Consider the following 26,466-nt stretch of genomic DNA (forward strand, 5'->3'; position numbering starts at 1 on the left):
GTTCTCTTGTAGACAACATATGGATTGTTCCTATTTTATCCAATCTGCAACCCTGTGTTATTTTATGGGCACATTTAGGCCACTCACATTGAGAGTGATTATTGATAGATACGTTTTTATTGACATCTTGTTACCTTTGAAGTCTTTCTTTCTGTAGATTGTCTCTATATTTCTGTTCAATGATATTTTTAGAATTTTCCTCTTTTATAGAAGCCCCCTTAATATTTCTGCTGTGTCGGCTTGGTGGTTGCATAGTCTTTTAAGTCTTGCTGGCCTTGGAAACTCTTTATCTCTCCATCCATTTTGAATGTCAGTCTTGCTGGATAAAGTATTCTGGGCTGCATGTTCTTCTCATTTAGTGCCCTGAATATATCTTGCCAGCCTCTTCTGGCTTGCCTGGTCTCTGTGCACAGGTCTGATATAATTTTGATGGGCTTTGCTCTGTAAGTAAGGAGCCTCTTTGTCCTATTGGTTTTCAATTGGTTATATCAACAATTATGATTCCTCAATTTGACTATCAGGTGCCTTGAGGTTTTTTCTGGAATCTATAATCTTGGGTGGAGACCGTCCCGCCTCTAGTACATGAACGCTGGTTCCATTCACGAGATTGGGAAAATTTTCATGAAGGACTTGTTCCACTATATCTTCTAGACTTCTTTATTTCTCCTCCCCTTCAGGGATTCTAATAATTCTGATGTTGAAAGTTTCATGGCATAATTTATTTCCCTGATTCTGTTTTTGTGGCTTCTAAGTTATTTGTTCCAGGCTTCCTCCTGATCCTTTCTCTCTATTTGTTTGTCCTCCAGGTCACTAATTCTATCTTCTGTCTCAGTTACCCTAGCTTTGAGAGAATTTAGATTAGATTGGAACTCATTGAGAGCTTTGTGAACCTCTTACTGGGTAGCTTTTAGTTCAGACCTAACATTGTGATCATCTTCCCTAGTCGCTTTCAGTTCAGCCCTAATCATATCCATTTGGTCATCCATTGCTTTCTCCAACCTAGCTATTGCCTGGGTAATTGTTAGCTTGAATTTTCTTTCTGACATATTGTCTATGTTGATAGCCGTTAGCTCTGTTGCAGAAGTCCCATCCTCTTTATTTTTCTTCTGTTGGGCATCCCTCCTCCTAGTCATTTTGGTGAGAGATCGCTGAACAGGTGTAGCTGGATATATCGACTATGGTGCAGTCAAGGTGCACCCTGGAATGCTTCTGAGCAATCAGTATTCCCCACGCAAATGAGAAAAAAAGAAAAGAAAAGAAAATGAGAAAAAAGAGAGAGAGAAAGAGACGAAAAAAAGTAAAGATAAAAGAGAAGGTTCAACCCAAATGGGCCCTAAGATAAGATTAAGGAAGTACACAAACAGACAAACAAAAAGCCTGATGAAAGTATATGACAAGAGAGAAAAAAAATACATACATATATTTATGTATTTTTATATATGTATTTTTATATGTAAAATATATTATATATCTTATTTATATTATATATAATATATAATTATAAATCTATATTATATATAATTAATAATATATGATTATATATAATTAATATATAAATAAATATATAATTTATTTATATATATAAGATTTATAAATATATAAATATATAATTATATTTATATATATATATATATATAGAGAGAGAGAGAGAGAGAGAGAGAGAGAGAGGCAAATAGAGGAAGAACCTCGTGAAAAAGAACCCCAAGTATAAGATTTATATACTATCAGGGCAAACACAAAAACATAGAAACACTGGTGGAAGAAATAGATGGGAGAGTGGTTATAAATTCTCAGTGTAGGCGAGGAAGTTTGTTTTGATTCTTCCTGGATGTATCTTGATATCTTTGTTAAAGGACTCAACTTTCCTAAGATAAAGGGGGATTAAAAATTGGTTTACCTCTAGGGGTAGCACTGATTGGTGAAAGGCGATTACCTTGAATTTTAACTCTATGTGAATATTAGAAAATAAAAATAATGAAGGAATAAACTAAACTAAAATTTAAAAGAAATTAAAAAAAAAGAATTGCAAAAGAGTAACAGAGGTGTAGGGATCAGAAATTTAAGTTTAGAAGGTTATTATGGAATTTGATGTACTGGCCATCTCTCTGTCCTGGTAAATAGGTTAAAAAAATTGTGTATATATATAAAAAAGAACCAGAATGGTGGGAACAAGTTAAAATAAAGGTTGTCATATGGGGGCACCTGGGTGGCTCAATTAGTTAAGTGACTTCCCTTGCATTGAGCTCCACATCGGGCTCCCAGCTCCTTGAGGAGTCTACTTCTCCCTCTGACCCTTTCCTCTGTCATTCTCTCTCTCACTCCCTGTCAATTAAATAAATAAAATCTTAAAAAAAAAAAACTTAAAAAAAAAGAAGTTTCCTATGAAGCTGTGGTGGTTGTTCTCTTGTCATTTTTTTTTTCTTTCCTGGTTGGTTTTCCGGGGAAGGGGCCTGCCACGTAGGTTTTCAGTCAGTGATATTCCCTGGGTTAAGGCCTCCTGCCCTCCTCAAGGGGGTGGGCTCTGAGGAAACAGTTTTTTTCAGGCTTTTGTTCTATGGAGGTTTTTATGTTTGTTCACTTGTTTTTTTTCTCCTCTTGACCACTTTTGATGGTTTCTGTAGGTTTAGAGGAACACAAACTGCACCCTGACCTCCCTCTAAGAGAGAAGTCTCAGTATGGCTACAGAGCCCAAATAAATTCCCCCTTGGCTGCTGGCAGAGCAGGCTCTGAGTAACGGTCCCTGGGGATGCAGGATCTTCTATTTGTACCCCAAATCACATCAGCAGCAGCTTTCTGGGAAGCTCCAGACTGCGGGAGAGGTTCCAAACAGCATTCACATGTTGAGATTTTCCTGCTGTCCCAGGCTGGGAGTGCCTGGTCTTTCTGGGTCTAAGAGCACCGGGCTTGCTAGCACCTCTCTCAGGGGAGTGTGTGTGGTGGGCGTGTGCGTGCTTCTCAGGCTCTGGTGGAATGGCGGGGTTCTAAGAGCCTGGGGTGTGTAGGAGGGGCACGTGTCTCAGGCTCTGTAGCACCTTCCCTCTGTCTCTGGAGCCTCTGCCTTCTGGCAAGGCTCCCAGCTCCTCACAGGAGCCAGACCCCACATGATCTCGGGTGCGCTGGTGGCTCAGGACCAAGACCTGATTTCTCGGCCACTCTCTCTCTGGCTAGGCACCAGGGAAGGCTGTCCTAGGCCCCTGGGACTTAAGCCCCTGTCTCTAGCTGCCCAGATTCCCACAATTTCCCCCACCCCCGCATGATCCTTTGCTCTTTTTGAGTGCTTTCAACCAGACTCCAAGTTACTGCTGGTTCACAGACACAGGGCACTCTTGGATTGGGGTATTATTTTCCAATCAGTTGCCTCTGGTGGCTCCTCCCCCTTTTGTTTACCTTCTGATATCAATCTGAAGTTCCTATTCTGCTTTATCTGCTCACTGGTGTCTTCTGCCCCCTTAGAGATCCAGATGTGTATAATTCTAATCTCAGGCTGTTTTCATGTGTGATCAGAATTCTTTGGTAGGTAATCAGCTCACTTTAGGGTACAGGTTGAAAAGGCGCCTCCTCCTACTTCCCTGCCATCTTGTCCAATATGATATCATCTTATAAAAACATGTCTTCGTAAATATGTTGTAAAGATTTAGCAAAAATGTAGTAAATATTTTGTATAAAATAATTTTCTCTTATATTCTTGAAATACTTTTGAAATTCTTTTCTGCTTTTATAATCAAACCTCAATGTGAGACAGGAATCCATCAGAATCCTAGAGGAGAAAATAGGCAGTAACCTCTTCAATAGAAGCCACAGCAACTTCTTTCAAGATATGTCTCCAAAGACAAAGGAAACAAAAGCGAAAATAAACTTCTGGGACTTCATCAAAATCAAAAGCTTCTGCACAGCAAAGGAAACAGTCAAGAAAACAAAGAGGCCACCCCAGGAATGGGAGAAGATATTTGCAAATGACAGTACAGACAAAAGGTTGATATCCAGGATCTATAAAGAACCCTTGTAACTGAACACACACAAAACAGACAATTATATCAAAAAATGGGCAGAAGATATGAACAGACACTTCTCCAATGAAGACATACAAATGGCTATCAGACAGATGACAAAATGTTCATCATCACTAGCCCTTAGGGAGATTCAAATTAAAACCACATTGAGATATCACCTTACACCAGTTAGAATGGACAAAGAAAAAAAAAAACATTTTTCACTTCCAATTTAAAATGTTCTTATTAGAGATAATTGCACATTGACTCACATTTGCATTTTGTTATTTGCATTTCGTTATTTATTCTTGCCATTAAATAGATTATATGTTGGCTAATTTGACCTTAATTAAAAATTAAAAATATATTAAAAATATTGTTTTAAACTGAAGTTACCTAAAATAGTGATTCTTCTGATTTAATATGTATACCAATCAGTTAGGAAGCTTTAAAGGTTGTAGTCTTATTTAAAAGGCCAAGGGTGAGATTCTGGCTTTTTAAAAATTTCCAGATTGCTCTGGTGTTTAAGTCCATTGTCTCCACAATGAATAGAGAGATTTTAAGAGGTCATCCAGTGGAGAACACTTACCCTAAATGTTCACTATAATTTATTTATTCAGTATTCCTCTTATCCCTTTAGTTACTATGCTGGGCTGGAATAACTGAAAAGGTTAAACTTCATAATTTATATAAAATGTAATCTTAGTAATGAAAGAAGAGTTGTCTTTTCTTTTGTTTTTATCCCTCTATCTCAGAATTAAATTAATTTATGCAAAAATAATTGTCTGCTTGTGTCTTTTACAAGAATCTATTATAGCTGATACTCAATTGACTGTATTAGATATCTCATTATTAGACTGCCCAGTTCTAAAGTTTCCCTCTTTTTCTTCCAGTTATTAATCTTTTTACCTCTGTTAATATTTTAAAATCCAGTTATGTTATCCACAAATAATCTAATAATCTGTTAGTTTTCCATTATTTCTATTATCCAAAAAATAATTACCTAATATTTTCTAAATAAAGTTTATATTTAAGGTTTTATTCACAATCAAATCAACCCCCATAATTAAGAATACTGCCTTGGTCATCAGATGTTTTTAATAATGTTTATTGATCGAATTATTTTGAGGTGTTATGATATACATTTATAATAGCCCATGTACAAGAAGGTGTAACATTGCTCCATTTAACAAAAACAATTTATGGTTTGTGGTTAATATTAAGGTATAAATTATTTAAAAATTGATTAAAATATTATAGGGAATTAAACCAAGGCATTTTCTAATTAGGAATATCTTGTGGACAGAAAGTTTGACTTATATCTATCATTGTGGCTTTGCATGAAAACATTCTTAAACGTAGCAGTTATACAATAACTATTTTCATAGAATTCAGCCCCAAATGTCCATACAAAGTAATATCAATTTTTAAATAAATTTTCAATATTTACCATTTGCAAATGAGCATAACAAAAAGCATGGAGGCCATGGGGAGTTAGAGAGAAGGGGGTTGGGGTAAATTGGAAGGGGAGATGAATCATGAGAGACTATGGACTCTGAAAAACAATCTGAGGGGTTTGGTGGGGGGATGGGAGGTCGGGGTACCAGGTAGTGGGTATTATAGAGGGCATGTATTTCATGGAGCACTGGGTGTGGGGAAAGATAATGATACTGTTACAGTGAAAATAAATAAATGAAAAAAAAAAAGAATCCATTCTAAAGTGATTATTTTAGAGTATCTCTCAAATCCTTTGCAAGTTTCCTGTCAAATTCAGTCTCCTTCTTTCTAGAACTTTTCTGAAAGCTGTCTTTATATCTTTGTTTATCAGAGTGTATATGAGAGGATTTACCAGTGGAGTGACAACACAATAGAACACTGAGATCACTTTACCAATGGTGAAGTTGTGTTTGGCTGGAAGGTGAACATAGGGAAAGATAATGGTGACATAATAAATGGTGACCACAGTGAGGTGGGAGGCACAGGTAGAGAAGGTTTTCTTCTGAGCCTTTTGGTAAGAAAGCCTGATTATTGTAACCACAATGTATCCATAGGAAGACATAGTGAGAAGGAAAGAACTTAGAATCATGACAGAGGTGCATGTGTAGCCTAAAGTCTCCACCAAAAATGTATCTGAGCATGAGAGTTTAAAAATGGGGTCTGATGATGGACATCTAGGTTCTTTCCATAGTTTGGCTATTGTGGATGTTGCTGCTATAAACATTCGGGAGCACAAGCCCCTTTGGATCACTACGTTTGTATCTTTAGGGTAAATACCCAATAGTGCAATTGCTGGGTCATAGGGCAGTTCTATTTTCAACATTTTGAGGAACCTCCATGCTGTTTTCCAGAGTGGCCGCACCAGCTTGCATTCCCACCAACAGTGTAGGAGGGTTCCCCTTTCTCCGCATCCTCGCCAGCATCTTTCATTTCCTGACTTGTTGATTTTAGCCATTCTGACTGGTGTGAGGTGATATCTCATTGTGGTTCTGATTTGTATTTCCCTGATGCCGAGTGATATGGAGCGCTTTTTCATGTGTCTGTTGGCCATCTGGATGTCTTCTTTGCAGAAATGTCTGTTCATGTCCTCTGCCCATTTCTTGATTGGATTATTTGTTCTTTGGGTGTTGAGTTTGCTAAGTTCTTTATAGATTTTGGACACTAGTCCTTTATCTGATATGTGGTTTGCAAATATCTTCTCCCATTCTGTCAGTTGTCTTTTGATTTTGTTAACTGTTTCCTTTGCTGTGCAAAAGCTTATACACAATGGAATACTATGCAACCATCAAAAGAAATGAAATCTTGCCATTTGCGACAACATGGATGGAACTAGAGCGTATCATGCTTAGCAAAATAAGTCAAGCAGAGAAAGACAACTATCATATGATCTCCCTGATATGAGGAAGTGGTGATGCAACATGGGGGCTTAAGTGGGTAGGAGAAGAATCAATGAAACAAGATGGGATTGGGAGGGAGACAAACCATAAGTGACTCTTAATCTTACAAAACAGACTGAGGGTTGCTGGGGTGAGGGGGTTGGGAGAAGGGGGGTGGGGTTATGGACATTGGGGAGGGTATGTGCTTTGGTGAGTGCTGTGCAGTGTGTAAACCTGGCGATTCACAGACCTGTACCCCTGGGGATAAAAATACATGTTTATAAAAAAATAAAAAATTAATAAAAATAAAAGACAAAAAAAGATATGTTTTCAGTGGAATCTTAAAAGTAAAAAAAAAAAAAAATGGGGTCTGAGTCGCAAAAGAAATGGTTGATTTTCTGGGGACCACAAAAGTTTAGATGGGAAATGAGTATGTTTGGTGGAAGAGGGGCAATGAAGCCGCCAATCCAAGATCCAGCTGAAAACTACAGGCACATCTGAAGGAAGGCTTATGATAAGTGAATACCTTAAAGGGCTGCAGATGGCCAGGTACCGGTCATAGGCCATCACAGCCAGCAGGATGCACTCTGTAGCTCCCACAGAGAAGAAGAAGAAGTGCTGGGTTAAACAACCAGAAACAGAGATGGTGACAATCTGTGAAAGGCAGGTTGCCAGCAATTTTGGCACTGTAGTTGTGATATATCATATCTCCAGGAATGACAAATTTCCTAAGAAAATATACATGGGTGTTTCAAGTGTGATGTCAATGAGTACAATGAAAATTATGAGAGTTTTTCCCATGAGGGAGAGCAGATACACAGTGAAAAATATCACAAACAATGTGAGCCTCAGACAGAAAACACCAGAAAAACCAAGAAAAATGAACTGTGTCACTGTTGTTGGTTTGTTACTTCAATGTCTCATCATCTCTGATCTGGAATAAACAACAAAGCCCAGAATATGGCAGATGAATAAGAATGGAATAATTTTGTATTCACTTATTTCATGATAATAGACTCCTAATAATAATAAAAAACGTTAATGGCTGGCAATAACATAGTTTGTATCTTTATAAACATTTTCCATGGATTAGCTCACTTGATTTACAAAATCAATCAAATCTCCAAAATAAATCGTGTAATAATCCACTTCTCAAGGAAAGAAACTAAGTTGGGAAATTGTTTTCTCACAGCTATATCACTTTAAGGGGTGGGGCAGATTCCTCTCAGGTAGTGTGTTTTAAAGGACCATAATTCAAGCTAATATTTAAAAGTGGCTATTGGCAGAACATGGCATTTTTCCATCACTGAGTATTGTCCATTAGAATATTGTGAAGAAAGATCAACAACATGCAGATCAGGGTATAGGAGATAAGAATGGGCTCTTATAATGGAGTTCCTAAGCATACTTGTTGTCTTATCAAGACAAATTTTTGCCTGAAATATTAACTTTATTATGCATATTATACACAATCAGTTATGGTTTGGTTGGAGATCGGGACATGAGTAAATCTTATGTCTAGAAAATGGACAGGAAGATTCAACATTATATGGAGATACTTTTGTCATAAGTATTCAGTTAACATTCTTGACTTTGGCTTTTTGGGTTTTTGTTGTTGTTGTTGTTGTTGTTTAGACCCATTACATTCACTGATTTTCCTACATTAGTAGGCAAGAGTGAAGAAAATAACTTTAAACTCATAAGTCCATTCATCCTTCATGATGAAGTTTGTTTCCATAGCATCACTAATGTGACAGAGCACTTAATATAAGAGAAAATCATCTACCAACTTTAAATGTTCAATACTGTATTTATAATTATAAATATGTTAAGTGGTTCTCCAAAACAATTGGTTTAGAATTTATAATTTAAGAAAACAATTGAAGGAAATAACTGGGACTGATTTTTTAAAAATATTTTTCCTAAGTTTGATATCTTTATTTTCATAAGAAAAAAGGTAACATTTATGTAACACATATGAGACTAAGAAAACAAAATATCTTTTACTGTTATTATAAAAGAACTATTGCATGGGCATTTTTCTCCTAGTATTAACATAAGAAAAGCAGGTATTTGGAAAGATTATTATTACAGCTATGACAAAAGAATCATTCCAAAGATGAATTTTCTTTTCTCTTTCTAATAGATATCATGGTTATTTAATTCTGTCTATTTTTAATAACAGGGTTACACATGGGATGCCTGTGTGACTCAGTTATTTGGGCATTTGCTTTTGGCTTAGACCACAGCCTTGGGGTCCTGGGATCAAGCCCTATGTTGGGCTCCCTGTTCAGTGGGGAGTCTGCTTCTCCATCTCTCTCTGCCTCTCTCTTCTAATCTTGTGCACACACTCTCTCAAATAAATATTTTTTAAAGAAAACTTATTTATTTGACAGATAGAGATCACAAGCAGACAGAGAGGCACGCAAAGAGGGGGAGGACAGGCTCCCCAAGGAGAAGAGAGCCTGACATGGGGCTTGATCCCAGGACCCTGAGACCATGGCCTGAGCTGAAGACAGAGGCTTCAACCCACTGAGCAACCCAGGCAACCCTCAAATAAATATATATTTTTTTAATCTCTAAAAAGAAAAAGAAAGCATTACACAACTATATATTACCATAGGGCAAAACTGGATGGAAAAAAAAATTGAAATAATTTAACACTTTTATGCAAGCTGGTGCAGCCACTCTGGAAAACAGCATGGAGGTTCCTCAAAATGTTGAAAATAGAACTGCCCTATGACCCAGCAATTGCACTATTGGGTATTTACCCTAAAGATACAAATGTAGTGATCCAAAGGGACACATGCACCCGAATGTTTATAGCAGCAATGTCCACAATAGCCAAACTATGGAAAGAACCTAGATGTCCATCAACAGATGAATGGATCAAGAAGATGTGGTATATATACACAATGGAATACTATGCAGCCATCAAAAGAAATGAAATCTTGCCATTTGCAACAACATGGATGGAACTAGAGCGTATCATGCTTAGCGAAATAAGTCAAGCAGAGAAAGACAATTATCATATGATCTCCCTGATATGAGGAAGTGGTGATGCAACATGGAGGCTTAAGTGGGTAGAAGAATAAATGAAACAAGATGGGATTGGGAGGGAGACAAACCATAAGTGACTCTTAATCTCACAAAACAAACTGAGGGTTGCCGGGGGGAGGGGGTTTGGGAGAAGGGGGTGGGATTATGGACATTGGGGAGGGTATGTGATTTGGTGAGTGCTGTGAAGTGTGTAAACCTGGTGATTCACAGACCTGTACCCCTGGGGATAAAAATATATGTTTATAAAAAATAAAAAATTAAAAAAAATAAATAAAAAAATAAATAAAAATGAAAAAAAAAATTAACACTTTTATAAAAATAATATAGTATTTAAATATGAAGAAAACATATATATTTAAAATTTATTATTTTATATACTTATTTCATGTTCTATATATCTATACATTTATATATACTTATATATTTACAGTATTTATATATTTTAAAAATTATATGTTGTAAAATTCATTAAAATTTAAAATTTAATTTATATTATTAAAATTTACCTATTTTTTAAATTTCTAAACGCTGCCTACCCTGCATGCCAAGTAAAAGTCTGAGAAAGAATATTCCCCCAGATGACATAAATATCCAAAATTATAAAAGCAATATTAAGTATCTTGATACCCTCTAAGCAAATATAAAACATTGAAGACTATATTCCCCAGGTATACTAACAGACCTTATTCTGTTTTGTTATTTTCCAGGAGAGGGCTTTTATTAATTACATGCTCTTTAAATGTTTCTTTTCAGAAAGCTATGTATTTGAACACTCTATATGTAATTTGCCTATAAAGGAAACAAGCTAAGTAATCTACTTTCTGTTATTTTATTTGATATTTTATACCATCTATTCTATAAATAAACACCAAATCCCTGTGTGTGTGTGTGTGCATATTTTCCTCAATTTTCCTATACCCAGTTGACAAGATTCAGAAAAAAAACATGGCTGGAAAACACCCTTGTGAGAAGTACTAGAATTTTATTAGCACTGAGGTTTAGAAATTTGCCTTTACCTTGGGGAATCCATGTAGATTCCCTGAGGACTCTCTTTCAGAGAAGGTCAGAGTGCTCATCTCCTGGGTCTAAAGTAAGAACAAAACAACTATGAGAAATATTGGAAAGGTCTTTATAGAAACTGAAGGATAGCTTCATAAGTTGATTCATTAGCTGCTACTGCCCAGGGTATTCACCATTCACTTGTGAGTATAGAATTGTATACTTCAATATTTCAGCCACAATAGACATGACCAGAAAAGACTATGCCCTAGATATCAAGGACATAATAGATCAGCATAAAAAATCTTATTTTAAAATAAAAGAGTACAAAACAAGTAAGACAAAACAAAACACTGGTTTCGCTTCATTTTATAAGAATAACTAAGAAAACATTATCCAAGTGTGTAAAAAACTATGTTACCCACTATGTAGATTCAAAGGAAAAACCATTTATCAAAGGCTTTGAGTAGAGAATCATAATGAATATGTGCAGAGGATATGAAAATCTGATAAACTTTCATATCTGAAGATAAGAATATGATAATCTAAAAATTAAAGAAAATGAATCTGGATGATATCGACACGTGTCATACTAAAGAAATTTACAGTAAGAGTTTGAGCTTGTTGAAACTATTCAAATAAAAATATATTTTGTTCACTATGTTGTTTAGTGAACATTTGTTATCCCATATATAAAATAAAAGCTCACATCTTAGGCATAAATGCCAAGTAAATCAAGCATTTATTTATTTATTTAAGAATGAAATTGTAAAGGAGTGGTTATCAATGCATAAATGTAAATAACCAAAAGATACTTGAAAATATGCAGAGCCGGTTTGTCTGCAGTGATATGGATTGTTGATAGCATGTACTGATATGGACATGAACAATGCTAATTATCTAAGGATGTCAAATAAAGCACCAAGTCTTGCTCTCACTGAGAATAATTCCCCCAAAAGGAATATGAGATAATTTTTAAATCATCTTTTGATGCTATAACTGAAATATGAGAAAATACACATATCATAAGGGTAGAGTTCAATATATTATGACAAATGTATACATATGTGTAACTGCAACCACAATTAAGAATATAGCCTTCTTTTCCACCCAGAAAGCTTTCTCAAGCCTGATGCACTCAATTAATTTCTCCCTTTAGAGTAAAGAAATCACTGCTCTCATTTTTGTCACTGTGACTTAGCTTTGATTTTTCCTTATTTTCATATATGCAGTTATGAAGCATATACATCTGGTGTTGGGCTTATTTCATCTATCATCATAAATTATATATTGAACTCATGTTGGTGTATGTTTTTCTTTTTTAGGTCTTTTAAAATATTTATTTATTTAATTGAGAGAGAGAGAGAGAGAGGGTAAATGGGAGGAAGGGAGAAAAGGAGAGATTCTTCAAGCAGACTCTGTTCTGAGTATAGGGTCTGACTCAGAGCTGGATCTCCCAACCTATTCAGATCATGACCTGAGTTGAAGACAAGAGTTGGACAATCAACTGACCAAGGCAACCAGGTGCCCCTATACTTCTTTGTGTTTTGTAAACTTATTCCTATTCAATGCTGAGTTATATTCCTTTGAAAAATATACCAAAATTTAATCATCCATTTACTTGTGGTAGATATATATGTATGCATATTTGGATGTATGTATTTAATTTTTATTTATGTTCATTCTTATTTTGGTTTAATAAGAATAAAACTATTAAAAAAGAATAAAACTTCTTTGAACTGTCATGTGCAAATCCTTGGAACAGATGTGTTTCTATTTATTTGAATAAATAGCGAGGAGTACAATTGCTATGTTATATGATGAGTGACTCTTTAACTTAATAAGAAATTACCACAAATTTTTCAAAGTGATTACATTTAACAAACACAACAGTAGTGATGAGAGCTCTACTGCACACCTTCACCACCTCTCAGTGTTGCACCTAGGTTATTTTGTCTGTACTAATGGGTGTGTAGGGTTTGAAATTTTCTCATAACTAATAATAGCATTTTTTCATATGTTCACTGACCACTTTAATGAAATTCAAGTTAAGTGTTATGTTGTGTAGATTTGTAAATGAATTATTTTTCTCATATTATTACATTGTTGCAGTTCCATATAAAATGTATATGTTGGATATGCATATGTGTATATTTCTATTTGCTTTTCCATTTTCTTAATAATGTCTCTTAAGGAGTAAAAAGCTTTTAATTTTCATGAAGTCAATATAATTTTTATCTTGCAGAATTTATGCTTTTTGATACATGCCTTACGTCAAGTTTAGAGTACCCTGAAATTATGCTGATTTCTTCTGTTGTTCTCTTCTAGAAAATTTCTAGTTTTATATTTTACATTTAGGTCAATGATTCTCTTTTCTAGCGTATTTTCTAGTGCATGGAAACCTCATGTTTCAGGGGTTTCTTTGTCTCCTGAACCGATTTTCTATATCATTTCAAGTACATAAACTTTTAAATTTATTTTGATTCTTTTTCTGAATACTATTTGGCTATGAATTTGTGGGTCTATTTCAAATATATATGTTCTGTTTGTTTACTTTATGCAACGTACACAGTCTTAACTGTTATAGATTTATAAATAGTTTGAAATATCAGTTAGTAAAATCTTCCAACTTGTTTTATTTTTCAAATATAGTTTTGCCTAATCTAAACCTATAAACTCAGAAATTTTTAGAAGTAGCTTATGAAGTTATGTACACCACAATTTCTGACGTTTTGAGTCATCTCAAGCATGAACGTGGTGTATCTTATCATGATTTTGGCCTTCCTTAATTTGTTAACACTGATTTATATTTTTTAAAGATTTATTTATTTATTTGACAGAAAGGGAGACTACAAATAGGCAGAGAGGCAGGCAGAGAGATTGGGGGAATTAGGCTCCCCACCAAGCAGAAAACCTGATGTGGGGCTTGATCCTAGGACCCTGGGATCATGACCTGAGCTGAAGGCAGAGGCTTTAACTCACTGAGCCACCCAGATGCCCCAACAGTAATTTATAATTTTAGTATACAAGTCTCCCATATGCTTAGTTAACTTTTCCCTGTAAATTTAATGTTTTAATTGTTATTAAAATAATGTCTTCGAAATTACAATCTATGTTCTGTTGTTTGAATGTAACAATTCAAGTATTTTTCATATCAAGCTCTTATAATATGTGTCCCAAATAAATTCATTTGTTAGTTCTGGTAGTTTTACATTTTTTATGGTTTTATATTTACATTAAGATCACTTACAAAGAGAGTTTATTCTTTCTCTCATTTCAATGTGCTTATATTTAAGTGTGTCTTTGTTTTTCATGACTTATTATAGTTCTAGTACCTCTAATTAAATACTGAGAGTATACATTATTGTTTTACACTTAATCCTAATAGAAGGGATTCTGTTTTCCATTATTTTTAAAAGATTTTATTTTTTTATTTGATATAGAGTAGAGAGAGCACAAGTAGGCAGAGCAGCAGAGAGAAAGCGAGAAGCAAGGTCTACTCTGAGAAGGGTGCTTAATGCAGGGCTCCATAACAGGACCCTGGGAACATGATCTGAGCCCAAGGCAGCTGCCTAACCAACGGGGGCACCCAGGGGCCCCTCTGTTTTCCATTATTAATTATGATGTTAGGTACATGTTTGTTGCTTTTTGTTTGTTTTTGTTTGAAACAGAAGCTCTTTATTAGGATAATGAATCACTTTCTTTATTTTAAAAAACATATTCATTTATTTGAGAGAGTGATTGAGAGGAAGAGATAAGGATCTGGGAGAGGGCAGAGAAGGAGAAGCAAAATCCTCACAGAGCAGGGAGCATGATATGGGTCTCAATCCCAGGACCTTAAGATCATGACCTGAGCTAAAGGCAGACCCTTAACCAACCTATCCATCCAGTCACCCCATGGATTCCTTTTCTGTTTTAGTTTGATAAGACTGCTTTTGATTTGTGGTTGTTGTTGTTATAACATTAAAGACTCATAAATTTTTCAAATCTTTTGATACTTCTTTGTGATTTTTATATAATTTTAAACATTTCTTTTGTTTATTAGGTAATTTGCATTCTATTTCTTCATTTTCAAGTGTTAAACTAACTTCATATTGCCTACATATATTTGGTTGGTCATACTTAACTCATATATTATTTTGTATATGTCTATTTAAAGGAGTGTGAAAGTAAGTCTAATGAAGGGTCCTTACCTGGTTTGCCTTACTTCAGCCACAGACTAGAATATTGATAGATATTATTTATAAATATTTCAATGAAGACTATTTGTGGAGTCCTTTATCAAAGGAATGAGACTGAGACAAAGTGAAAGTTATGCAAAGCCTTATTCTATGCCAAGCATTAGAAGAAAGACTGACTGACCAGGGCCACCTCCGAAGAGAGCGACCCCTCTTTTGTCTTACAGACTAGTTTTATATGGCATAAACTATAGACCTCTACATATATGGCTTTGGCTAATTGGATGTTTCCACCTGTCTGGCCTTGTTTTAGATGTGTGTTTTAGTAATAGTTACCTGAAACTGATATAAACAAAATGGCCTTGTTTTAGATGTGTGTTTTAGCCACAGTTACCTGGAACTGATATCAATAACTGTTGAGGCATTTATTAAACAACAAGATGTCTACCTAGGCAACATGGAGTCACTATGGATAAGTAGGCCCAGACAGACCCTAGGGGTTTAACAGGTTTTAACATGGAATCAATCCCAACATATAAAACTACAAAAACTTATCAAATTGAAACCAATCAACATAGAATTGACTTCCAACACTCATGAGAAAGGATTTTGAAAAGATATTTGGAATTTTGGACATTTGGATTTAATCATGTTTAAAGGACATTCTAGAGAATTACATGTAAGATTGGGCTTGATATGTTCAGAAAAGACTTTTAGGTGTGTGTTTTAGCAACACACCTAAGAAGATGCAAAGCTTTTTACCACAGGCTGATCCCTAGGATTAATGCAATCTTGGCTAAAAGTAGAAGGACTGTCCAAAATAAAGTGAATACACTAAGTCTGGGAGTGTTCTTGTAGGAGTGTTCATTTTATTTTCCTCATTCCTGGAATTCATATGAATGTCTCAAAATACAGCTGTATTTACAAAATATCAAAATACTTAAACAACTATAGGAAAGTAATCAAAACAAGTAAGATGTTCACATGCAGTTTTATAAAATATTGTTGAAAAAATGAAAGAATAAATTCAGAGTAAATTGAAAGATGCTTTGTGTTTTATGTAAGAACTTTATATATTCAACATGTCAATAATACATAATCTGGAAATTCAATACATTCTCTATAACATGTCTTTTTTTTTCCAGAAATGAAATGCTGTTTCTCAATTACATAGATTTCTTAGATGCTTTAAAGAGTCAAACTTTTTTGAAAAAGTAGACAATATTGGAGGACTCATATTCTAGATTTCAAAACAATTTCAGACTGACATAAGAATAGACATGTACCTTTGTATAGGCATATCAGACATAAACATATCTATTGGAAAAAGATTTTTTATAAGAATATCTATTCCACTCAATGAGAAAATTTAAAATCATTAACAGATGAGATTTGGACAAATGAACTTCTATATGCAGAGTAATGAAGTTGGACTCCTACCTCACACCAAATAAAAAAAGTTATCCCAAACCGATCAAAAACATAAATATTAGAAATACAATCATAAAACTCTTAGAAAAATTAATAATAATAATTTATGACTTGATTTTTTCTCTGTGAATTTCAAGATATTACTGGAAATGTACAAGAAAAAATAATGATAAATTGGATTACACCAAAATTAAAATCTTTTGAGTTGAGTGATAATTATTAGGAAAGTGCAAAGGCAACATACAGAAATGAAAAAAAAAAAAAATAGCCCCCTTCCAAGATGGCCAGGGTTGGAGCCAACCAGGGAATAAGTCACAAAGGGAGAAGCTGGACTCCATCTTCTTTCCTCTGAAAACATACTGTAATTTCTACCTGAACGAATTTTATTTTGGTGGCATTACTAGAGAATAAGGGAGAGATTTTCTGATTGCTTTCCAATTTCTCAAATCAGGTCTGCATTGATAGTGAGCATATCTGCCTTCCAATGCCTTCCAATGTCTCAAATCAGAAGATTTACACAGTCTTCACAGAAAGAAGAAAGAAAGAAAAGGAGGAGAGAACGAGCACACAGGAGAAGAGTGGACTTCCCAAGTATTCACTGGCCTCATCTTCATTCCTGCTCTGGGTGGGAGACTAGTTACAAACTACCTCTTGCAAAGTCCAGTCATCAAGTAAAATTGTGACAGCAAGAACACAAGAAATTCGTCAAAACTGGCAGATACTGTAACAGAAGAACCAGAAGGACTTGGTGGCAGACTGGTTACAAGGATATCATTGGCTTCAGCTTGCCATTTTATTGAGGACTTTTTAATAAAAAATGTATAAGAGACACTGGGGGAGGGTCAAGAAGGCAGAGATGTGGGAGATTCTGTTTCAACTGGTCCCCTGCAGTGAGCTAATTATTTACCAGAACATACTGAATACCCATGAAATCAGCCTGAGATGTAAGATTACACACTTCTGCATCTCTATGGGGACAGAAGATCATCAGTGGATAGGTAAAGCGATGTGGGAATGCTCAAACTGATATCAGAGCATAAAAAGAAGAGGGAGAGAGCCACCAGAAGAAACCCTTTGAAAAGTAATGCCCCAATACAAAAATTCGCTGTGACTCGGGACGAGCATTAACTTGAAGTCTGGATAAAAGCACTCAAAAGGGGCAAAAGAGCTTAAGGGCTAACTGGTGGAATCAGGTGGCCACAGACATGGGCTTCAGCCTATGGTTCCATGACAGTCACTGCCAGCGAACATCTGTACCAGAGACAGCCCAGCAGAGGCTGTAGTCCGAGGTCCCAGAGTTCATGGCTTTTTGCTTCTTGCACCAGTGCTTGGGCTGGGTGCATTCCCATCTACAGCTGAGAGAGACTGGTGTGGACAACAGATGTCAGTCTCTGGACCCACAGCTTTCTTTGACCCTCGTGGCTGCAGGGTTTGAGTGCAGGGTTTGAGTGTCTGTTCCTGAGAGATACCAGCATGAACTCCAGTTGGGAGTTCTGGCTGCAGTCTGCACAACTGCTGCCCCATGTGAGCACACCTGGTGCGGGTGTGGGTTCCAGACAACAGTCCCAGCAATGGCAGCCACCTGGCTTCAGACTGAGCCAGACCAATATTGCTGGTTATTTTAGTGGCAAGGGGGTGTATAGAAAAGTGGGGGGTCTCAGGCGACCACTGAGATGGTTGCTGGGGGTGCACACTTCCTGTGAGGGGCTGTGGTGTTCAGGAGAGTGCACAGAAGAGGGTCTGTGTATTCTGAACCTACCAGAGGGGGACAGATTGAGGCTTCTCTCTGAGGCAGAGGTCTGGGTGCAGACAGTTTATTTTTCACAAACCCTCAAAAATCCCCCCAAGGGGTGCCTGGGTGGCTCAGTGGGTTAAAGCCTCTGCCTTTGCTCAGGTCATGATCTCAGGGTGCTGGGATTGAGCCCCACATCAGGCTCTCTGATTGGCAGGGAACCTGCTTCCTCCTATGTCTCTGCCTGTCTCTCTGCCTACTTGTGATCTGTCTCTGCCAAAGAAATAAGTAGAATCTTAAAAAAAAAAAAAAAAAAAAGCCCCCAATGTGCAAAAAACAAAAACTTCCATAAAAGTAAAGTTGGAAAAGCTGATTTCCACAGAGCCCAACTCCTTGATAGAGAGCAGTGTCACTCAGCCAAAGCAATATTGACTGGAAAACAAGGTGGCAGGACCCTCCCCAAGAATACAAACCAAATGAAGAAGAAGACAACAACCACAGGGTCCCCATAAAATTGTAAGCCCCAACATCAGGGGAAAACAATATACTAAGCTCCCAGTATCACCCCAAAATCTGTATTTTTCATAGATATATTACTTTCTTTTAAATTCTTTCTCACGAATTTTGTTCATTTAATTTTTAACATGCATACCATTACAACTAGATTTTTTTATATTTTTTTTAATTTTTTATAAACATATATTTTTATCCCCAGAGGTACAGGTCTGTGAATCACCAGGTTTACACATTCACAGCAATCACCAAAGCACATACCCTCCCCAATGTCCAAAATCCCATGCCCTTCTCCCAAACCCCCTCCCCCCGGCAACCCTCAGTTTGTTTTGTGAGATTAAGAGTCACTTATAGTTTGTCTCTCTCCCAATCCCATCTTGTTTCATTGATTCTTCTCCTACCCACTTAAGCCCCCATGTGGCATCACCACTTCCTCATATCAGGGAGATCATATGATAGTTGTCTTTCTCTGCTTGACTTATTTCGCTAAGCATGATACGCTCTAGTTCCATCCATGTTGTCGCAAACGGCAAGATTTCATTTCTTTTGATGGCTGCATAGTATTCCATTGTGTATATATACCACATGTTCTTGATCCATTCATCTGTTGATGGACAACTAGGTTCTTTCCATAGTTTGGCTATTGTGGATGTTGCTGCTATAAACATTCGGGTGCACGTGCCCCCTTTGGATCACTACGTTTGTATCTTTAGGGTAAATACCCAGTAGTGCAATTGCTGGGTCATAGGGCAGTTCTATTTTCAACATTTTGAGGAACCTCCATGCTGCTTTGCAGAGTGGCTGCACCAGCTTGCATTCCCACCAACAGTGTAGGAGGGTTCCCCTTTCTCCGCATCCTCGCCAGCATCTTTCATTTCCTGACTTGTTTATTTTAGTCATTCTGACTGGTGTGACGTGATATCTCATTGTGGTTTTGATTTGTATTTCCCTGATGCCGAGTGATATGGAGCGCTTTCTCATGTGTCTGTTGGCCATCTGGATGTCTTCTTTGCAGAAATGTCTGTTCATGTCCTCTGCCCATTTCTTGATTGGATTATTTGTTCTTTGGGTGTTGAGTTTGCTAAGTTCTTTATAGATTCCGGACACTAGTCCTTTATCTGATATGTCGTTTGCAAATATCTTCTCCCATTCTGTCAGTTGTCTTTTGATTTTTTTAACTGTTTCCTTTGCTGTGCAAAAGCTTTTGATCTTGATGAAATCCCAATAGTTCATTTTTGCCCTTGCTTCCCTTGCCTTTGGCGTTGTTCCTAGGAAGATGTTGCTGAGGCTGAGGTCGAAGAGGTTGCTGCCGGTGTTCTCCTCAAGGATTTTGATGGATTTCTTTCACACATTGAGGTCCTTCATCCGTTTTGATCTCTTTTTGTGTGTGGTGGGTTTTCTGCAAGTGGCTGTCCAATTTTCCCAGCACCATTTATTGAAGAGGCTGTCTTTTTTCCATTGGACAGTCTTTCCTGCTTTGTCGAAGATTAGTTGACTGTAGAGTTGAGGGTCTATTTCTGGGCTCTCTATTCTGTTCCATTGATCTATGTGTCTGTTTTTGTGCCAGTACCATGCTGTCTTGATGATGACAGCTTTGTAATAGAGCTTGAAGTCCGGAATTGTGATGCCAACAACGTTGGCTTTCTTTTTCAATATCCCTTTGGCTATTCGAGGTCTTTTCTGGTTCCAAATAAATTTTAGAATTATTTGTTCCATTATTGAAAAAGATGGATGGTACTTTGATAGGAATTGCCTTAAATGTGTAGATTGCTTTAGGTAGCATAGACATTTTCACAATATTTAGTCTTCCAATCCAGGAGAATGGAATATTTTTCCATTTCTTTGTGTCTTCCTCAATTTCTTTCATGAGTACTTTATAGTTTTCTGAGTATAGATTCTGTGCCTCTTTGGTTAGGTTTATTCCTAGGTATCTTATGGTTTGGGTGCAATTGTAAATGGGATTGACTCCTTAATTTCTCTTTCTTCTGTCTTGCTGTTGGTGTAGAGAAATTCAACTGATCTGTGCATTGATTTTATATCCTGAAACTTTACTGAATTCCTGTATAAGTTCTAGCAGTTTTGGAGTGGAGTCTTTTGGGTTTTCCACATATAGTATCATATCATCTAAGAAGAGTGAGAATTTGACTTCTTCTTTGCCGATTTGGATGCCTTTAATTTCCTTTTGTTGTCTGATTGCTGATGCTAGGACCTCTAGTACTATGTTGAATAGCAGTGGTGATAATGGACATCCCTGCTGTGTTCCTGACCTTAGCGGAAATGCTTTCAGTTTTTTCTCCATTGAGAATGATATTTGCGGTGGGTTTTTCATAGATGGCTTTGATGATATTGAGGTATGCGACCTCTATCCCTACACTTTGAAGAGTTTTGATCAGGAAGGGATGCTGTACTTTGTCAAATGCTTTTTCAGCATCTATTGAGAGTATCATATGGTTCTTGTTCTTTCTTTTATTGATGTGTTGTATCACATTGACTGATTTGCGGATGTTGGACTAACCTTGCAGCCCTGGAATAAATCCCACTTGGTCGTGGTGAATAATCCTTTTAATGTACTGTTGAATCCTATTGGCTAGTATTTTGTTGAGTATTTTCGCATCTGTGTTTATCAAGGATATTGGTCTATAGCTCTCTTTTTTGATGGGATCCTTGTCTGGTTTTGGGAACAAGGTGATGCTGAGCTCATAAAATGAGTTTTCCTTCCATTTCTATTTTTTGGAACAGTTTCAGGAGAATAGGAATTAGTTCTTCTTTAAATGTTTGGTAGAATTCCCCCGGGAAGCCGTCTGGCCCTGGGCTTTTGTTTGTTTGGATATTTTTAATGACTGTTTCAATCTCCTTACTGGTTATGGGTCTGTTCAGGCTTTCTATTTCTTCCTGGTTCAGTTGTGGTAGTTTATATGTTTCTAGGAATGCATCCATTTCTTCCAGATTGTCAAATTTGTTGGCGTAGAGTTGCTTATAGTATGTTCTTATAATAGTTTGTATTTCTTTGGTGTTAGTTGTGACCTCTCCTCTTTCATTCATGATTTTATTCATTTGGGTCCTTTCTCTTTTCTTTTTGATAAGTCGGGACAGGGGTTTATCAATTTTATTAATTCTTTCAAAGAACCAGCTCCTAGTTTCGTTGATTTGTTCTATTGTTTTTTGGTTTCTATTTTTTTGATTTCTGCTCTGATCTTTATGATTTCTCTTCTCCTGCTGGGCTTAGGGTTTCCTTCTTGTTCTTTCTCCAGCTCCTTTAGGTGTAGGGTTAGGTTGTGTACCTGAGACCTTTCTTGTTTCTTGAGAAAGGCTTGTACCGCTATATATTTTCCTCTCAGGACTGCCTTTGTTGTGTCCCACAGATTTTGAACCGTTGTATTTTCATTATCATTTGTTTCCATGATTTTTTTCAATTCTTCTTTAATTTCACAGTTGACCCATTCATTCTTTAGAAGGGTGCTGTTTAGTCTCCATGTATTTAAGGTCTATCCAAACTTCCTTTTGTGGTTGAGTTCTAGCTTTAGAGCATTGTGGTCTGAAAATATGCAGGGAATGATCCCAATATTTTGATACCGGTTGAGTCCTGATTTAGGACCGAGGATGTGATCTATTCTGGAGAATGTTCCATGTGTACTAGAGAAGAATGTGTATTCTCTTGCTTTGGGATGAAATGTTATGAGTATATCTGTGATGTCCAACTGGTCCAGTGTGTCGTTTAAGGCCTTTATTTCCTTGCTGATCTTTTGCTTGGATGACCTGTCCATTTCAGTGAGGGGAGTGTTAAAGTCCCCTACTATTATTGTATTATTGTTGATGTGTTTCTTTGATTTTGTTATTAATTGGTTTATATAGTTGGCTGCTCCCACGTTGGGGGCATATATATTTAAAATTGTTAAATCTTCTTGTTGGACACACCCTTTGAGTATGATATAGTGTCCTTCCTCATCTCTTATTATAGTCTTTGGCTTAAAATCTAATTGATCTGATATAAGGATTGCCACTCCTGCTTTCTTCTGATGTCCATTAGCATGGTAAATTCTTTTCCACCCCCTCACTTTAAATCTGGAGGTGTCTTCGGGCTTAAAATGAGTTTCTTGGAGGCAACATATAGATGGGTTTTGTTTTTTTATCCATTCTGATAGCCTGTGTCTTTTGACAGGGGCATTTAGCCCATTAACATTCACAGTAACTATTGAGATATATGAATTTAGGGCCATTGTATTGCCTGTAAGATGACTGTTACTGTATATGATCTCTGTTCCTTTCTGATCTACCACTTGTAGGCTCTCTCTTTGCTTAGAGGACCCCTTTCAAGATTTCCTGTAGAGCTCGTTTGGTGTTTGCAAATTCTTTCAGTTGTTGTTTGTCCTGGAAGTTTTTAATCTCTCCTTCTATTTTCAATGATAGCCTAGCTGGATATAGTATTCTGGGCTGCATGTTTTTCTCATTTAGTGCTCTGAAAATATCATGCCAGCTCTTTCTTGCCTGCCAAGTCTCTGTGGATAAGTCAGCTGTCAATCTAATATTTTTACCATTGTATGTTACAGACGTCTTTTCCCTGGCTGCTTTCAGGATTTTCTCTTTGTCACTGAGACTTGTAAATTTTACTATTAGGTGACGGGGTGTGGGCCTATTCTTATGGATTTTGAGGGGCGTTCTCTGAACCTCCTGAATTTTGATTCTCATTCCCTTTGCCATATTGGGGAAATTCTCCCCAATAATTCTCTCCAGTATACCTTCTGCTCCCCTCTCTCTTTCTTCTTCTTCTGGAATCCCAATTATTGTAATGTTGTTTTGTCTTATGGTGTCACTTATCTCTCGAATTCTCCCCTCGTGGTCCAATAGCTGTTTGTCCCTCTTTTGCTCAGCTACTTTATTCTCTGTCATTTAATATTCTATATCACTAATTCTTTCTTCTGCCTCATTTATCGTAGCAGTGAGAGCCTCCATTTTTTATTGCAAATCATTAATAGCTTTTTTTATTTCAACTTGGTTAGATTTTAGTTCTTTTATTTCTCCAGAAAGGGCTTTTATATCTCCCGAGAAGGTTCTCTAATATCTTCCATGCCTGTTTCGAGCCCGTCTAGAACCTTGAGAATTGTCATTCTGAATTCTAGATCTGACATATTACCAATGTCTGTATTGATTAGGTCCCTAGCCTTCTGTACTGCCTCTTGTTCTTTTCTTTGTGTTGAATTTTTCCGTCTTGTCATTTTGTCCAGATAAGAGTATATGAAGGAGCAAGTAAAATACTAAAAGGGTGGCAACAACCCCAGGAAAATATGCTTTAACCAAATTAGAAGAGATCCCAAATAGTGAGGGGGGAGAAAGGGGATAAAAAGAGGTTCAAAAAGGAATAAAGAAAAAAAAAAGAAAAAAGAAAAAGAAAAGAAAAGAATTTACCAAAAAGAAAACAAATAATAAAAATATAAAAAGGAATAAATATATATATTAGATATACTAGTTAAAAAACGTTAAAAAAGAAAAAGGTAAAAATTAAAAAAAAATTTAACCAGAAGGCGAGAAAAAAAAAACAAAAAATGAAAAAGAAAAAAATTAAATTAACTGCAAGACTAAAAAAAAATCACAGGTAAAAAGCCATGAGTTCCGTGCTTGGCTTTCTCCTCCTCTGGAATTCTGCTGCTCTCCTTGGTATTGAAACCGCACTCCTTGGTAGGTGAACTTGGTCTCTGCTGGATTTCTTGTTGATCTTCTGGGGGCGGGGCCTGTTGTAGTGATTCTCATGTGTCTTTGCCCCAGGTGGAATTGCACCGCCCTTATCAGGGGCCGTGGTGATTAATCCCCTTGGGTTTGCTTTCTGGAGCTTTTGTTCCCTGAGCGCTTTCCGTAGAGTTCCGGAGGATGGGGAATGCAAATGGCGGCCTCCTGGTCTCCGGCCCGGAGGAGCCGAGAGCCCAGGGCCCCACTTCTCAGTGCGCCCTCAGAGAACAGTGCCCAGTTACTCCTGTCTGCCTGACCTCTGGCCGCACTCCGAGCTCACCGAGCCTGCGACCGGTTCAAGGTAACACGGAGCTGTGAGCTTACTGTCGGCTCTGTCTCTGTAGCCGGCTTTCCCGTTCCAATACCTGCAAGCTCTGCGACCCTCAGACACCCCCGGTCCTTCTGTGACCCTGCGGGACCTTAGGCCACGCTGACCCCGCGTGGGCTTCGCCCCGGTTTAGCCTCTGGAGCGATGTCCCTCAGTGGAACAGACCTTTAAAAGTTCTGATTTTGTGTGCCGTTGCTCCGCCGCTTGCCGGGAGCCGGCCCTTCCCCCTGGGGTCTATCTTCCCGTCACTTTGGATTCACTTCTCCGCCGGTCCTACCTTTCAGAAAGTGGTTGTTTTTCTGTTTCCAGAATTGCTGTTCTTCTTCTCTTCGATCTGCCGATGGATTTTCAGGTGTTTGCAATCTTTAGATAAGCTATCTAGCTGATCTCCGGCTAGCTGAAGTAGTCTCAGCCTGCTACTTCTCCACCATCTTGACTCCTCCCCTCTACAACTAGATTTTTAATACAACATGTTCCATATTAACTTTTTAACTTGAACTTTTTTCATACACATAGCAGTGTTTCTTTCTTTTTTGTTTAATATACATATAGATATAAGCTACAAGGTAACCCTTTTTTCCATATTCAATAATACCATATATAAACCAGTTTTAATTTAGCTTTACCTCTAGAAAATTGAGTCCTTTAAAAAGATAACAAGGTACACCCAGAAAAAAAGAAAATAAAATAAAAAACCTCACCCACATTGCGGGTTTGTAATCACCTTCCTATATTATGTTGTCAGTGTTTCTGTGTATTTTTTGTCTTTTTTACTATAGAAATTTTCTTCATGTGGTCATTTTGGCTGGGTTTTTCCTTTTTTCTTTTTCTTATCTTTTACTTATGTCAGTCTTTTTGTTTGCTCATTTTTTGTTTATGTGTCTTATATTACATTTAGGGATCATTTTGCTTGGATTTTCTCTCTGTTTTTTCTCTTTTTTCACTCTCTCTCTCTCTTTTTTTTTTCCTCTTTCTTTTTGGTGGTGACTTACAATGGTTCTAAAACTTTCCAGGGTGCACCTTGCCTGGATCATGGTTGATATATTTAGCTATACATTCCATCAATAACCTCTCACAAAAATGATTAAGAGGGTGAACACCCAACAGAGGAAAAATTCAGAGACAGGATCCCCTATGATCCTCCACACTATTCCTTATATTCCACATATGAGTAAACTCATGAGATATTTGTCTTTCTCTGATTGATTATTTCACTTAGCATAATCCCCTCCATTACATCCATGTCAATGTAAATGGTAAGTGGTCATCCTTGATGGCTTAGTAATATTCCATGTTTAGGCAAGGATGCAGAGAAATGGGAAACTTCTTAGACTGTTGGTGGGAATGCAAGCTGGTACAGATACTCTGGAAAACAGTATGGAGGTTCCTAAAGAAGTAAAAAATAGAGCTACCCTACGACCTAACAATTGCACTAATGGGTATTTACCCCAAAGATACAAATGTAGTGAAAAGAAGGACACACACCCTCCAATGTTCATAGCAGCAATATCCACAATAACAAAACTGTGGAAGGAGCTGAGATATCCTTCAACAGAAGAATGGATAAAGTTGATGTGATTCATATTTACCATGGAATATTAACCTGAACTTTTCTCATACATATACCTCTGTTGTGCTTTTC

General features: G+C 36.9%; 1 pseudogene; it reads right to left on the reverse strand.

The window, feature by feature from the left end:
• Positions 1–5,730: 5,730 nt before the first annotated feature.
• On the reverse strand, positions 5,731–17,833 carry LOC131831269 (olfactory receptor 6F1-like; annotated as a pseudogene).
• Between the last annotated feature and the right edge of the window lie 8,633 nt (positions 17,834–26,466).

This window comes from Mustela lutreola, chromosome 5, assembly GCF_030435805.1.
Source record: "Mustela lutreola isolate mMusLut2 chromosome 5, mMusLut2.pri, whole genome shotgun sequence".
Lineage (NCBI taxonomy): Eukaryota > Metazoa > Chordata > Mammalia > Carnivora > Mustelidae > Mustela > Mustela lutreola.